At 40.1% G+C, this 13,043-nt stretch overlaps 1 long non-coding RNA gene across 1 annotated transcript; it reads left to right on the top strand.

The window, feature by feature from the left end:
* The first annotated feature begins 11,639 nt into the window (after positions 1 to 11,639).
* On the top strand, positions 11,640 to 12,801 carry LOC104949806 (uncharacterized). Its single transcript, XR_798845.1, has 3 exons — positions 11,640 to 11,666; positions 11,771 to 11,859; positions 12,078 to 12,801. It is a non-coding gene; the product is annotated as an uncharacterized lncRNA (long non-coding RNA).
* The last annotated feature ends 242 nt before the right edge of the window (positions 12,802 to 13,043 follow it).

The raw sequence follows: 13,043 nt of genomic DNA, 5'->3' as shown, positions 1-13,043 counted from the left end.
GGAGAGAGCATACAGTACCTTCGAGTTCCTTCCTACCTCCTGCTTGATGTATGGGGCCATTTCTGCCTGTGGCTTAAGCGTTAGGGTCTTATTGGAAGGACTGCTGTTTGGCGTCCATGTAAAACCACAATTCAAAGTTGATCTTATTTGTTATGTACTTCCAATACGTTAGGTAATGTCACTTGCGTAATTACCCATCACCACAGACAGCATGCACTCTAATCAGGTTGTTCAATTGGGCGGGGCTGTCAGGGGCTCTGTCCTGGCACATTAGGGACGAGTTCTGACGGTCATCACCCTCGCCCCATTTGTCACATGTTCGGCAAAAAAACCTTATATATATGCTAAATTTTCTCGTTCTTAATATAGACTATATTTAGGGGTCGATATGTGTGAATTTTACTTTTAAAATTAGCCCAGATCTCTCTGATCGCGGATATTAGTTTTCGGCTTGACCCCTTTAGTCTCCACCGGGCGTCCGGTCTGCCACTCGCGTCACGCGCTGCGCCGCGGTGTTTGGTACGGGGCCCTCCTCTGGGGCGTCGATACCCTTATGGGGCGCCGTTTCAGGAGCATTTCAGCAAGCGAACCGTCTTGGCGTACCGGCCTTGCAGTTTTTTGTTAGATTTGGGCCCATATTTCCTGGACAGGGCTACTTTTTACAGGCACAAAGTTAATAAAATTGCTTAATATTCAGTTATAAACAACATTAATCAAGATTTTCTTCTGCTATGTTTTTAGTGGTAAAAATGATTTCATCATCATAATTATCTATAGTATGCATAATTTTACACAGCTGGCCTGTAAACGGGGAGGAGAACGCTGGCATTTTCTCCTCCTACTTGAAAAGACCCTACGGAGCGCGATTTTTAGGGTTCTGCAAAATGTGTTTGACTGGTACTCTTCGGTGCCTGCGCCCGGCTATGCACACGCCTCGCGGTTTGCGCTGGATAAAATAGCTTGCATCCTATTTTGAGTGGAGCCCAGCGCCGAGATTTAGGGGGCTGATACGATGTATCGCTGTCATGGCCGCATAAACCGCGATATGCGCGGGATGCGCCGAGTATTCACATCGCAGGGACGGTGCGATTTTATTAATGTATCTATTATTATTTATTTTTCTTCTTTTTCTTTGTAGGACGGGTGCCGATATTACACGTTCATTGTTTACGAACTTATGTGTTGCCTGCTTGCTTACAAAAGGAAAACTTGCCGCGGCCTCATCGTCAGGGCGTACTTGGGGAGGGTGAGTGACATCGCAGGCTCTGCATGGGCACAGCAACCAGCCAATCACAACTCATTCTTTGATCAGATCACAGCAGGCCCCGCACCCCGGGCTAGTTTGAGGGACCATCAAAACACCGGTAAAAGACATGTTAGCGAGGCACAGCGGAGGACAATACCGGCGAAGCAATGAAGATTTACTTTCCAAAAAGAAAAGCAACATCTGCCATCTGGAACCATTTTGGTATTACAAAAAGGTTCTTCTCTTCTTCATTCACAGCATGAACCTTATTTGGAGGGTAAGCAACATGCATTATATGACATGTTAGACATCATCACCCATCTCCTCCGCATAGGAGTTGCCATCAGGTTGTTTGATTGTGGGCCTGTGGAATGTTGGTCCACTTCCCTCTTCAATGGCTGTTTGGCGGAGGTTGCTGATATTGGCAGGAACTGGAACACGCTGTCTGTATACGCTCCGATCCAGAGGCATCCAAAACAATTGCCTCAATGCGGTGACATGTTAGCGGTTAGGGTTTAACCCTAGGGTTTTCGGGCCCCCCCAGACCCCCACATTAAAGCAAAACTGCACGTTTCAGAGTGGCCTTTTATTGTGGCCAGCCTAAGGCGCACCTGTGCAATAATCATGCTGTCTACTCAGCATCTTGATATGCCACACCTGTGAGGTGGGATTGAATATCTCGGCAAAGGAGAAGTGCTACGTAACACGCGGCCGTAACGCGCGGCCGTAAAACACGGCCGTAACGCGGCGCAGACGGACCCGATGGAATCTAGGGGTTAGTGAACGTGTGTCTCGGCTCCGGACTCCGCTGTGACTTCTCGCAAATCCCAATTCAACCCCTGCTCATAATGTTTAAAAAGTTAAGTGTTGAATGCTGGACTTTCTCACCCTCAAAAATCGCAATCTTGGATACGTAACGGAAGTAGCGCTGCTAGCGCCAATTGTAGTTGCTCCGTTAACAGCACTATAGAAATTCATTGTTATAAATGTGGGTTTTAGGCACAATTTAATAAAAATACTGCTGTACTGTTGTCGAAAAGAAACTTTAGCAGCTTAATTGAGCAGCCTGTAATGATTTGCTACTGCAAAATTGCTTGCTAGCTAGCTAGCTAACAGATGCAAACATCCATTCTGGTGAAAGCACAGCAGATGTGAGATCTGAGATAAAAGTGAAGATAAGTGTGATAGAATATTGATCACTTGTGTTGCTGGACATTCGTGGGGGAAAAAAACATAACAAATTGACTTGGATAATATCATACAAAACGTTGTTTGATGGCCAAACTCAGGTTGGTTTGTTACATTAACCAATAATATAATACAGATGCCAAAATAAATTGAATTAAAACAAGATAACAACTCCAAAACACATACAGAGACGGAGAGATGTTAAGACACAGTGCACAGCTGGATAGAAAGACAGGACGTTGGAGAAAAGGAGACAGGCAGTCAGCTAGCTGCTACAAGCTTGATCGGGAATAAATGTTCCCTTTGCCTTTTCCCTCAAGCGTGGATTGACAAGAGCTAATGTGAGGAACCAGTCCCTACAAGTAAACACAGCATGAGGAACATTGAATACTGTATTATAACATTAATCCGCATATGCTGTGGGCACATACCACATGTAAAGACAAAATCATGCAAAAACAACAAAAGCAGTACTTCTTTTATGATCAAATTGCATCACTTCGTAGCAGCCATTATATGAGGGTGGGACAAGTACCCCCCACTTTTTAAAATGATTAGTTTAGACCCCACCACTTCTACCATGTGGAAAGTCCGTGAATGGTCTATGCACTTGCCGCACTTTGTAGAGCGCTATGTCAGTGCTTCACTATCAAATCCATTCCACTTGCTTATTGAGAAAATGCCCAAATCAATGAAACTCCGTACCATGTTTTCACTGCTACGTACCAAGGCAGATTCTCACATAGCGAGCGCATGTTCAAGGAGTGTTGCCATAGTCACGGTGGACAGCTCAGATCTGTTGTATGAAGCGATGCCGGTAGCAGAGGTGAGGCACACACACCAAGTGTTCAGGACATTGTTATTACAGCAAAAATCAAAGCTGACGATCTCTTGGTTTGATATGTTTTCTCCCCGAGACAACATGGACATAAGAACATTTTTTTCAAAGAAGAGGAAAGTACGTCTTCAGCTGGTAGCAGTTAATCAGTTAACAGTGATGGCGGCGGCAAAAGCGTCTCACTTCTTGAGAGGAGTTTCGTCTTTATGTCATGATAGAGAGATACAATACTGAATAGTTTAGATGAGAAAAGGCATCAAAATGCCAGGTTACTAGTATTTATCATGTAAACAGGGAACATGAATAACCAGATCTCTATGTGCTCATGTAAACACCATGATGTACTGTAGAGACGCAGTCAGTGGGTTTTACTGGAGCCTCAGTTCGATAAGAGATTATTTTCTGAGTTCTTTAACTTAGGTACTCTCTCTCAAAATGTTAATGTGCACTATGTTTTAATTATACTTCTTATCATTCAGAAGCTTTTTGTGTGTGTTTATGTTTTATTGAGTGCTTATAGGCAATTTCCATCCCAGTATTCAGTTAACTATTTATTTTCTGTGCACATTTGAGCTAATATTCTACTGCTTGGGACTTTGAGTCTTCAAAATGTCCAATGTCACAGACTGGGACTTACTTTAGAGTCAGTTGTATTTACATTCAGTATGACTTGTTATGATTCAATGTGAAAGAGTATACTGCTCAATAAATAATTATAACTTCACCACCTCTCTTGACATCTAGGCGCTTGAGAGTGAGTCAGAGGCAGAACACAGGGACAGTGGAGAGAGGTCCATTGCTGAGGTGAGTGATGAAAGGGAAATGACAGTTTAGAGTAAATTGTGATGTGGACTCTCATCCCAGACTTTTAAGGAAATCAGTGGGGATATTGAACAGGAAACATTTCAGTCAAGGGGCATCATGTGACCAATATAGACGGAAGAGCAACATTTATTTGAACATTTAAGTCAATGATACCATTCCTAGGTGAACTTAACATCTGTATGGAGTCAGATCAGTCTCAATATTAATAAATGCTCACAGAAGGATTCACAAATGTATTTTGCGATTTATATATAAATGACTCTCCACAACAATATCTCTCAATGCACTCTCAAATATTTATTGTTGTATAAATGTACAAAAAATGTGCATTTAAACTGCTTTTTATTGATTCAAAGACGGCTCTGAATTAATAATCAAATATGTTTCCTTTCTTTACTACTGGATGAAATTACAAAATGTACCCATCATTTTCCTCATGCTAGTATAGCCACATAAAAGTCAAAGCACCTGTTAAAATGCACCAGAATAAAGGAGATCTATTTTATTTTTTTTCGTGGGGGGATCCCCAAACCCCCCGTTAAAAATGTCCCCCCCACATTCAGGATGCTTCCTACGCCCATGCTTCCATCTGTGCACAAACTTATCTCGTGCCCTCATTGGTCATGTGCGCGTTCGTGTGTGTTGGAGGAGGGGCTCTGTAAGGAAGTGGCGGATTTTTTCCGGTTGTGTATTTTCAAATTCTAGCGCACTCGAGCTGGTTTCTCCAAAATTACCTACCCCACCTTTAAGTATGGGAAACTAGTTGAAAATGAGGAGAAGGTCTACCCACCGTCTTCTCAACTTTTAATATGATCTAGTTAAAACTTTTATGAAAAAGCAACAACAAAAACACAACAAAAAAAACACACTGCCAACCAGAGTGCATCAGAGCAAAAAGCGCTTTCACAAGGTTTCAACCCAATGGCCATCAGACTGCTGGCAAAGCCCATTCAAACTGGCGTAAATTACCCAACCTCTGCCAGTCAAAACTCCTCTGAGCTGTGACAGCCCCCCACTCTCCTCCTCCTGCGCGCCAGACACACACACACACACACACACACACACACACACACACACACACACACACACACACACACACACACACACACACACACACACACACACACACACACACACACACACACACACACACACACACACACACACACACACACACACACACACACACACACACACACACACACTTTAGAATCTTAAAACCATTTTTTGTATACGTTCATATATTTCACCTGTCAATTTTGTCTTTATATAATGCGAATGTTTTTGCAAATTGTATTTGTATTAGTCATGTCCCCCACAGAGCACAACATCAATTGACCATATCCAGGGGCTACTGATACTGAGCCTTGCTTGGCTGGTCGTCAATTAGTATTCTGTTTGCTGACATAAGCATAAGGTCATTTATTAAGTAGACCAAACATGTACATGATAACGTCCTCGTCTCCAGGTTAACAGGGGGCTGTGAATGTGTGGTCTGTGAAGCAATGCATTGATGTATTGATAGAATAAAAGCAGCTGTGGGACCTGCGTGTGACAGGAGGTAATTAAGCGTCCATTACGTAGAGCTGTTCATCTTGAAGCAACATTGATGCACTCCAAAGATTTCCCTCTCCAAATGCATGGTCACAGTTAATGTACGTAAATAGACCAGCGTGACCTTCCTGTCACCACAGCCTCTCCCTTATGTGATAACGTCAGCATTAACGATGAATCATTATGCAGGGGACTCTGGCAGTTTCCTCTCATTATCTGACAGGCTGCAGCTCCTCCAGAAATTCCAAAGACACCTCTGTCTGAATCCTATTACCTCTCCACTCCTTCAGCCCTGCAGCAATGTAAAGAGGATCGCCAAACCTTCTTATTAAGCACTTCAGGACACATGTTGTTGACCAGGTACAGCTGTAAGGGCTGCAATTGTGTCAGACTACTGAAATAAAAGAAAAGGAGGATTTCATGTCACACTGTACTCCCACACATGCACATGCAGGCCTCACTGAATGGTTTTGTATTAAAAAATATGCACCCACACACAAACACAATCACACAGCATAAATCCAAGAGACATTTTGCTCTGTGATAACACTGATGTCTCTGTACAGCCCTCAAAAAGCACAGGTTCTCTTTTGACTCATCACTTTTCCCTCTCCCTCACTTCTAAAGCTCCGTCATGAAATATGCATTCACATTCAATATGTTGGGAACAAGTCAACACACAGATTCTAAGAAACAGCCTGCTTCCTTTGCCAATGTCAGTGTTTAGACCTCCTACTTTTGGCCTCTAACCCCTTTCATCAGCACTGTGCGGTGGATAATTTATGATGCGAGTTAAAGCTGGGAGGCAAACACAATTACAGCTGGCTACTGCGAGTCACTCTGTCACCGACTCAGACCTTTTGTCTCCATTGATCATTAAAATGAAAAATGGGACACTTTAAAAGTAAGTATCCAGCTGCTAAATGCAACTATTTTAATATCATAACACAGTGAATTTTGTATACAGCTCTGAACAAAATCAGCAGCATTATCAGTTTCTCTGGTTTGACTATTTAAAGTCATGTGTTTAAGTAAAATGAAAATGTGTGTATTTTATTCTATAAACTACTGACAAAATGTCTCCCTGTTAGAACTCAACAGGCACTGGAATAGAATGGCTGCCATACATGTAGAGATTGAGATTCAGGAACAATTTGGAGTGGTTTCTTCATTTTTTTCCAGAGCTGTATGTTATGTAATTGTCGCTTTATGAAACTCAGTTGTGTGTCGGGGAAAGCAGAGAGCCAGAGGAGCTGTTGGAGAGACTCAGCAACTTTTAAAGCAGAGCACAGAAAACATACAGCTGTAGGGCTCCCATTACAGATACAGGATACAGAACGATAGCAGAAGACAATTGTCTCCAGAGAAACATTTTCCAAAAAAGTTTAGTCCGCTCTAAAACAGCCTGTCAGTGCCGCTTTAGGCGAAAGAGAACATTGTAAAACACAAACTATATAAAAAGTAAAAGGATTTAGTTTGATTCAGTATACAATAGCTGGAACTCTTCATATCTGCATTTTAACACAAACAAAAGTCACTGTTTAAAAATGCAGTTAAATGATGGCACTTGTGAAAGCCAACAATAAAGAGCGTCTCAGAAACCTTATTAATGATGCTGTCAAGGAGTTCTTAATTAATACATCTCCTCTTTTCTATAGCAGATGGAGGTAGCCACCGAGACAGATATGCTAATTTCAGCCCTGCCCCAGAATTTCATGTTCTTAAGAGCTGGCCATGTGTCAACACAGCACCCCGAAAGAGAAAGGACTATAACGGACATTCAACATTCAAATTCACAAGGGTCTTCGGACAAATTACATAATCACTGTCAAAAAACAGACACATTTTTTTTTATTTCCAGGAATCAATAAAATGTCTCCCGAACCATAAAACAGAAACAATTTAAAGTAAAATCAATACTATCTTCTATGATGCAGCGACAAAGTGATTCATGTCCACATCATCAGAGAAAAAGCTTGCACCATCTGAAGTGTTTTTCAAGGCAATGTGTTCGGTTCAACGGGCACAGCCACCTAAGATGATGAATGAAAAGAAAAGTGGAGGAAGGCATGGTAAATGTTGCACCAAATCCACGTGTGCTACTCTATTTTCCTCCACCTGAAACGCCATGGCACAATTGTGCACAAATTGAAAGTGACAGAACCCATGAATTGGTGGTTCATGTGTGCATTATTTGTTTTTTCAGCCTAGTTGATAAACCTTCTTCTGCTGCTATTTGGCACTTTAGGCTGTTGAGGATTCTAGTTATTATGCTTTAAGTCTAAAGTGCGTACACAGTAATAATGTATGCCTTCACTAAGCCTTTCTGGCGAGGAGCCTCAGTCTGCTAAGTGGTGTGCAAATAGAGAAAGTTAATTACCATAATGCCACGTTTCTGGTTGTGGTAAAAGGCACCAAGGACATGGGAACGCAGGAAAAAAGAAAAATGCTCATGTGCTGAGCCAACAGCTGTTTTAAAATGCTATTCACATACAATTGGGATAAAAGCCTCCAAGGGTGTGAACACTTGATGCCCTTCATTATGACTGCATGCTGACAAACCCAATTAGAGTTTGGTTTCAAAGAACTGAAATTGTGTTCAAACCTAATTACTTATATTAATGGCAAATACCTATTAAATATATTAAAGATATAAATATGATCATTAACAAACTTGCCACTTGGATCCAGCTCAAAACAGAACAGTTTTATTTTTATAAATGTTAAGTACTGTTAGTACTTAGGGTTCGAAATCCTCCCGTGAAAGCAGTCAAATTACAATATCCAAATTCTAAGATGTTATCTGGTCTCATATTTATACAGTATTGATATATTTCTAATCCCTAAGTAGTTGCTCAATCATTCTGTCTGTTGTTCAGTTCTGGACAGGTAGCTTAAAGTGGGAGTGTAATGAAACAAATGCAAATAACATCTTACTCCTGCAGTCCCGCCACTGTGACACTAATTAAAGACCTTTTCAGAAATGTGCTTCCTCACTTTTTTAGGGAGGGTAAGATGAGAAGATTCAACACTGTCATAACTTAACCAAGGTAAGCTTGGCCAAGCATAAACACTGTAAGCACAAAATCACAAAAAAAAAAAATTTGCTCACCGCTAAAGTTCATGTTATGTCTTGTTCCTTGCCTGCTGATTTTTTTAACCTTTGTACAGAGCCAGGCTATCTGTTTCCAGTCTTCATGCTGAGATAAATGAACCATCTCCAGCTGTGGCTTTATATTTAAGAGATGAACATTTGATATCATCTAACTCTCAGTGAGGAAGCGAGAAAGTGTTCTTTCCAAAATGTCAACTACTGCTTTTGAAGTGCACACCTTGTTCTATATAGGCTTAAGGAAATATTGGCGATTTCTGTGAACTGTTCAGAAACATGGGTTTGATGGGTATCTGAGTCGACAGAGAAAATCCATATCCATCACAGCAGGGCAAATAAAATCTCATACTTTTCAAAATGGAGAGGCTGCAGAACTCATGCCAAGAGGAAGTATGCAAAGCACAACAACAGCCAGCCATTCATCATTGCTGCAGGTTCAGATAAATACGGTTGTATGTCACACTTTCTCCTCCTATTCAGCCTGCACACCTTTGGTTCTGTGCACGGCTCTGTGTTGTGTGTCCAGTGGAAATGAAACATCCTTGTTACTTTAAAATACACGTTGCCATTTGTTTTAATTTGTCAGTTCGGCTGCACATATGAATGCACCCACAAGAGCGACTAAAATGTACTTTTACCGAGCACGGATAATAAAACATCCTCTCTAGCGACATAGTGCCTCAGACGGCAGGCATATAGTGTATTATTATATTATTATATGATTATTTATTGAACTGACAATTATGAAAAAAGTGCATAGTAGTGTCATTTTTCTTTAAGTTTAAAATCAGACTTCAAAATGGAAGACTCCGCAAATAATTATAATTCCGAATCAACATGAGCAAATCACTCAAAAACTTAGACATTTAAATTTCACCAATACATGACATTAAAACCACTAATGCTGGAACACTATTTATCTGTATCATCAGTCTAGAATAAAATAATTGGGAAAACCTCATTCTTACAATGAATATAGTCTTGAGAATAAATCCTATTATTAAACTGAGGGAAAAAATGTTTGTGACACTATGCTGTCACTATAGCAGAAGTAATGATCCTCTGAGAACAGAGTAAGAAGCAGGTTTCTATACACAATATAATTAGTGCTTATGTTTATTTGGCTTGTGTGCCGTATGGAAGGAAGTGCGGCTGTGTTTCTGCCTCTGAGAGAAAACAGACGCTCTCCTCCTGAGCAGCTGGCTCCTTCTCCACATCAAGGCTGTGATTTCTCCATTCAGGGTCAGCACTGACATCAGGTACTGTATATAGGTGCTGTATATATTGCTGTGATGCGTGTGTAGAGCAATGTATAATCATTACTATTGAATATATATGGGTATATACATGTTTCAGCCTGCCACAAAGTAGAATTGTTTATGCATTATCAATTTAAATGCTTTATACATGAGCCGGAAACTTTGTCTGCTCTGAGTTGGTGGAACACATTTAATAAGCATGCTTGCTTCCCTCTCATTCACCCTCTATTTACCTCTGCATTATTATTCCTGTCACTTCTAATCTGCATTTCTGGCTCTCTGTCTCGAGCTCAGCCACTGTTAGTCCCTGTTGTATAATGGAGCAGCAGGTCCAGAGGGGATTATCTTTACCAGAGAAACACTTGGTTGCTTGATCCAATGCATACAACAATATGTTTACATTTTTATAACAAAAGGGTTGTGGTGGACAGTTGGGCATTTCACACTTTAAAACCTCCAGACCAAAGTGCTGTACAGTCAAATAAACAAACAAAACATACAAAAAAAATCACACAGCACAGCTCACACACCATAAAACAAGTACAAGTAAAAACAATAGACAATTTAAAAGCAATAAAAGAAGCAATCAAAAAGATGTCAATACGCTAAGGAGAAGAGGTGGGTTTTAAGAAGCGATTTAAAAACAGACAGTGGGAGTGTTAATGCAGGTTTAAGACATGTACTTTTATATAATTCTATACAGTATAGTGTCAATTATTATTTAAAGGTGACCTATCATGCAAAATGCACTTTTGTACATCTTTGATACATGAATATGTGTCCCAGGTGTTCTCGCCAAGAGTCAGAAAACACAACCCTCTCTATTTTCCTCCATACCCAAATCTCTAAAAAAGGGGCTGCAACGGATCTGATACAGACTGATCCAGATTTGAACACTTCTATGACGTCACAGAAGTGGCGCTACGGCTATTGGGCCAACTCCACCAATCAGGAGGAGACAGCCACGGACATTGCCGTTCGAAAGCGCTGGAGACGCTGTAGTACATATGCCAGGCCTGTAGATGGTGCTGTTCTCACAGAATCAGCCAATGAAAAGACAGTGTTAAATTGAGCGAAATGAGGAATGGCTAAAATGCATGATCTGTTTGGTATTTTGAAAAATAAAAAGTATAAATATGCCTTATATAGGTATGGTCCTACACTATATTATTCAAATATAGCATGATAGGTCCACTTTAAATACTGGTAACCTGATCAAATTCCGCCAGCGCTTTACTTTGTTGCCTGTAAACGGGAAAAAACTAAACTAGTCCTTCCAAATGTTCTTACAATGGAGCTCAACAAAAACATTATCAAACGTGGATTTACTTATTCACTTTTAAGAAACAGTTTCACCACTTGCAGAACCTAAGATACAACAAATGTCATAATCATAATTCATCTATATTTAAATGCTGATAGATGAAGCATGAGGGGAGGGGAGTTCAAACTTGCATTAACAGGTAGTGGTGTGGGTGTAAGGATGCTCAGCATGAGTGTATGCAGACAGGCTGGGTCTGGTCTGTGACATAGGTTAATGTGGTTAATCGGGGAGGGGTATTCACACACTAAGGAAACACTACCTATAAAAGAGTCAATCGTTTCAAGATATTTCCTTGTCTCTGAGCAGTGTCTGCGATACAGGTAAATACACTTTTTGTTATCCTTTTTTTATGGTTTTATTTATTAAGTTAAGTAAGTTGCAATACAAATACATAGCATTTATGATTCTGTTTTGTTGCGGAAAGATCTAGTAAAGAAGAAAAGGAAGTCATCACTTTCCTACTTGTGAAAAGTATTCCTCTATTTTCACAAACTCTTCAGTATCGAAGTCTCAGTAAGTATTCACACAGAGCTTGTGTTTCCTGTTGTGGTTGTTTATTGTTTTGTTGGTGCAACTTTTACTTTAGTAGAGACTCAGTATTGTTTGTAAACACAGGTTTACTTATTTCAGTTTTAATCTGGACCAAAAGTAGTGATGCAATGCATAAAGCCAAGCAACCAGTTACCACCATTTCCCTAAATGTTGTATTTCTCCTGGCTTTTCTTCTTCAGGGAACAATGAGGATCCATGTTGTCTGTTTGCTGCTGGTGCTGCTCTCGGCCACCGTGCTCTCTCTGGATAAAAAACCCCCAAACCGTTATCAGAAATTCAAAAATCAGCATATCAATAAAGAAATGTGTCCTTGTGAGTGTAATAAAGTAATGCAAGGTAGACAAATCAATGGTATCAAACCAAAACGCTGTAAGAATATCAATACCTTTGTCCTATCCGATGCTGAATCTGTGAAAGCCATCTGTTTGGATCAGGGAGAGCCTTTTCCTGGTAACCTGACCAAAAGTCTTAAACGTTTTGACATTGTTGTCTGTGAATGGGATCAAATGACAACCCCTCCTACCAACTGTTCTTACAATGGTAAAAAACTCAAGAACAAGAACATAATAATCAAATGTGTAAAAGGCTTGCCTGTGCACTATGATCAAGACATTGGTCACTGTGACTGATGGAGCTGATGTGTACTTCTCTTGCTTGCATGACAATGTTTTTGACACATGTTTGTAAAAGGAAACATACCTTTTGTAAAAACATAGTACCTTTTTGTGCTTTTAGTTATGATGAATGTTTCAAAAAAGTTAAAACAATGCTGAAAAATGTGATTCTTAATTTCTCTGGAAACAAAAGCAAATGCCACATTTTATCTCTATGGTGAAGAACTTCAAAGTAATACATATGTGTCAAGCTTTCCTGTTCTTGCTTAAAAAACTGTTTAACCACTTACCTTTGTGTCTGTTTTTATAATTCAGTTTCATGAAATAATCAAAAGTAGTTATGGATATCATTAAAAATAACTATTATGAATAATGGTACTAGCTTAATACGTCAAATACAGCAAATGTTTTGATTCATACAAAAGTAGTTAAGTCCCAATATTGTCCTTCAAATGTTCCAAATGTTACGTTTTTGTAGATTTTTCGTGTACGCATCACTGTTGAGAAGTGATGTGTGCAGTGGTCTGGGAA

Source organism: Notothenia coriiceps, unplaced genomic scaffold (assembly GCF_000735185.1).
Source record: "Notothenia coriiceps isolate Sejong01 unplaced genomic scaffold, NC01 NC01_scaffold00016821, whole genome shotgun sequence".
In the NCBI taxonomy this organism is placed as follows: domain Eukaryota; kingdom Metazoa; phylum Chordata; class Actinopteri; order Perciformes; family Nototheniidae; genus Notothenia; species Notothenia coriiceps.
The sequence above is the reverse complement of the archived record's forward strand: the minus strand, read 5'-3'. Positions and strand labels throughout refer to the sequence as shown.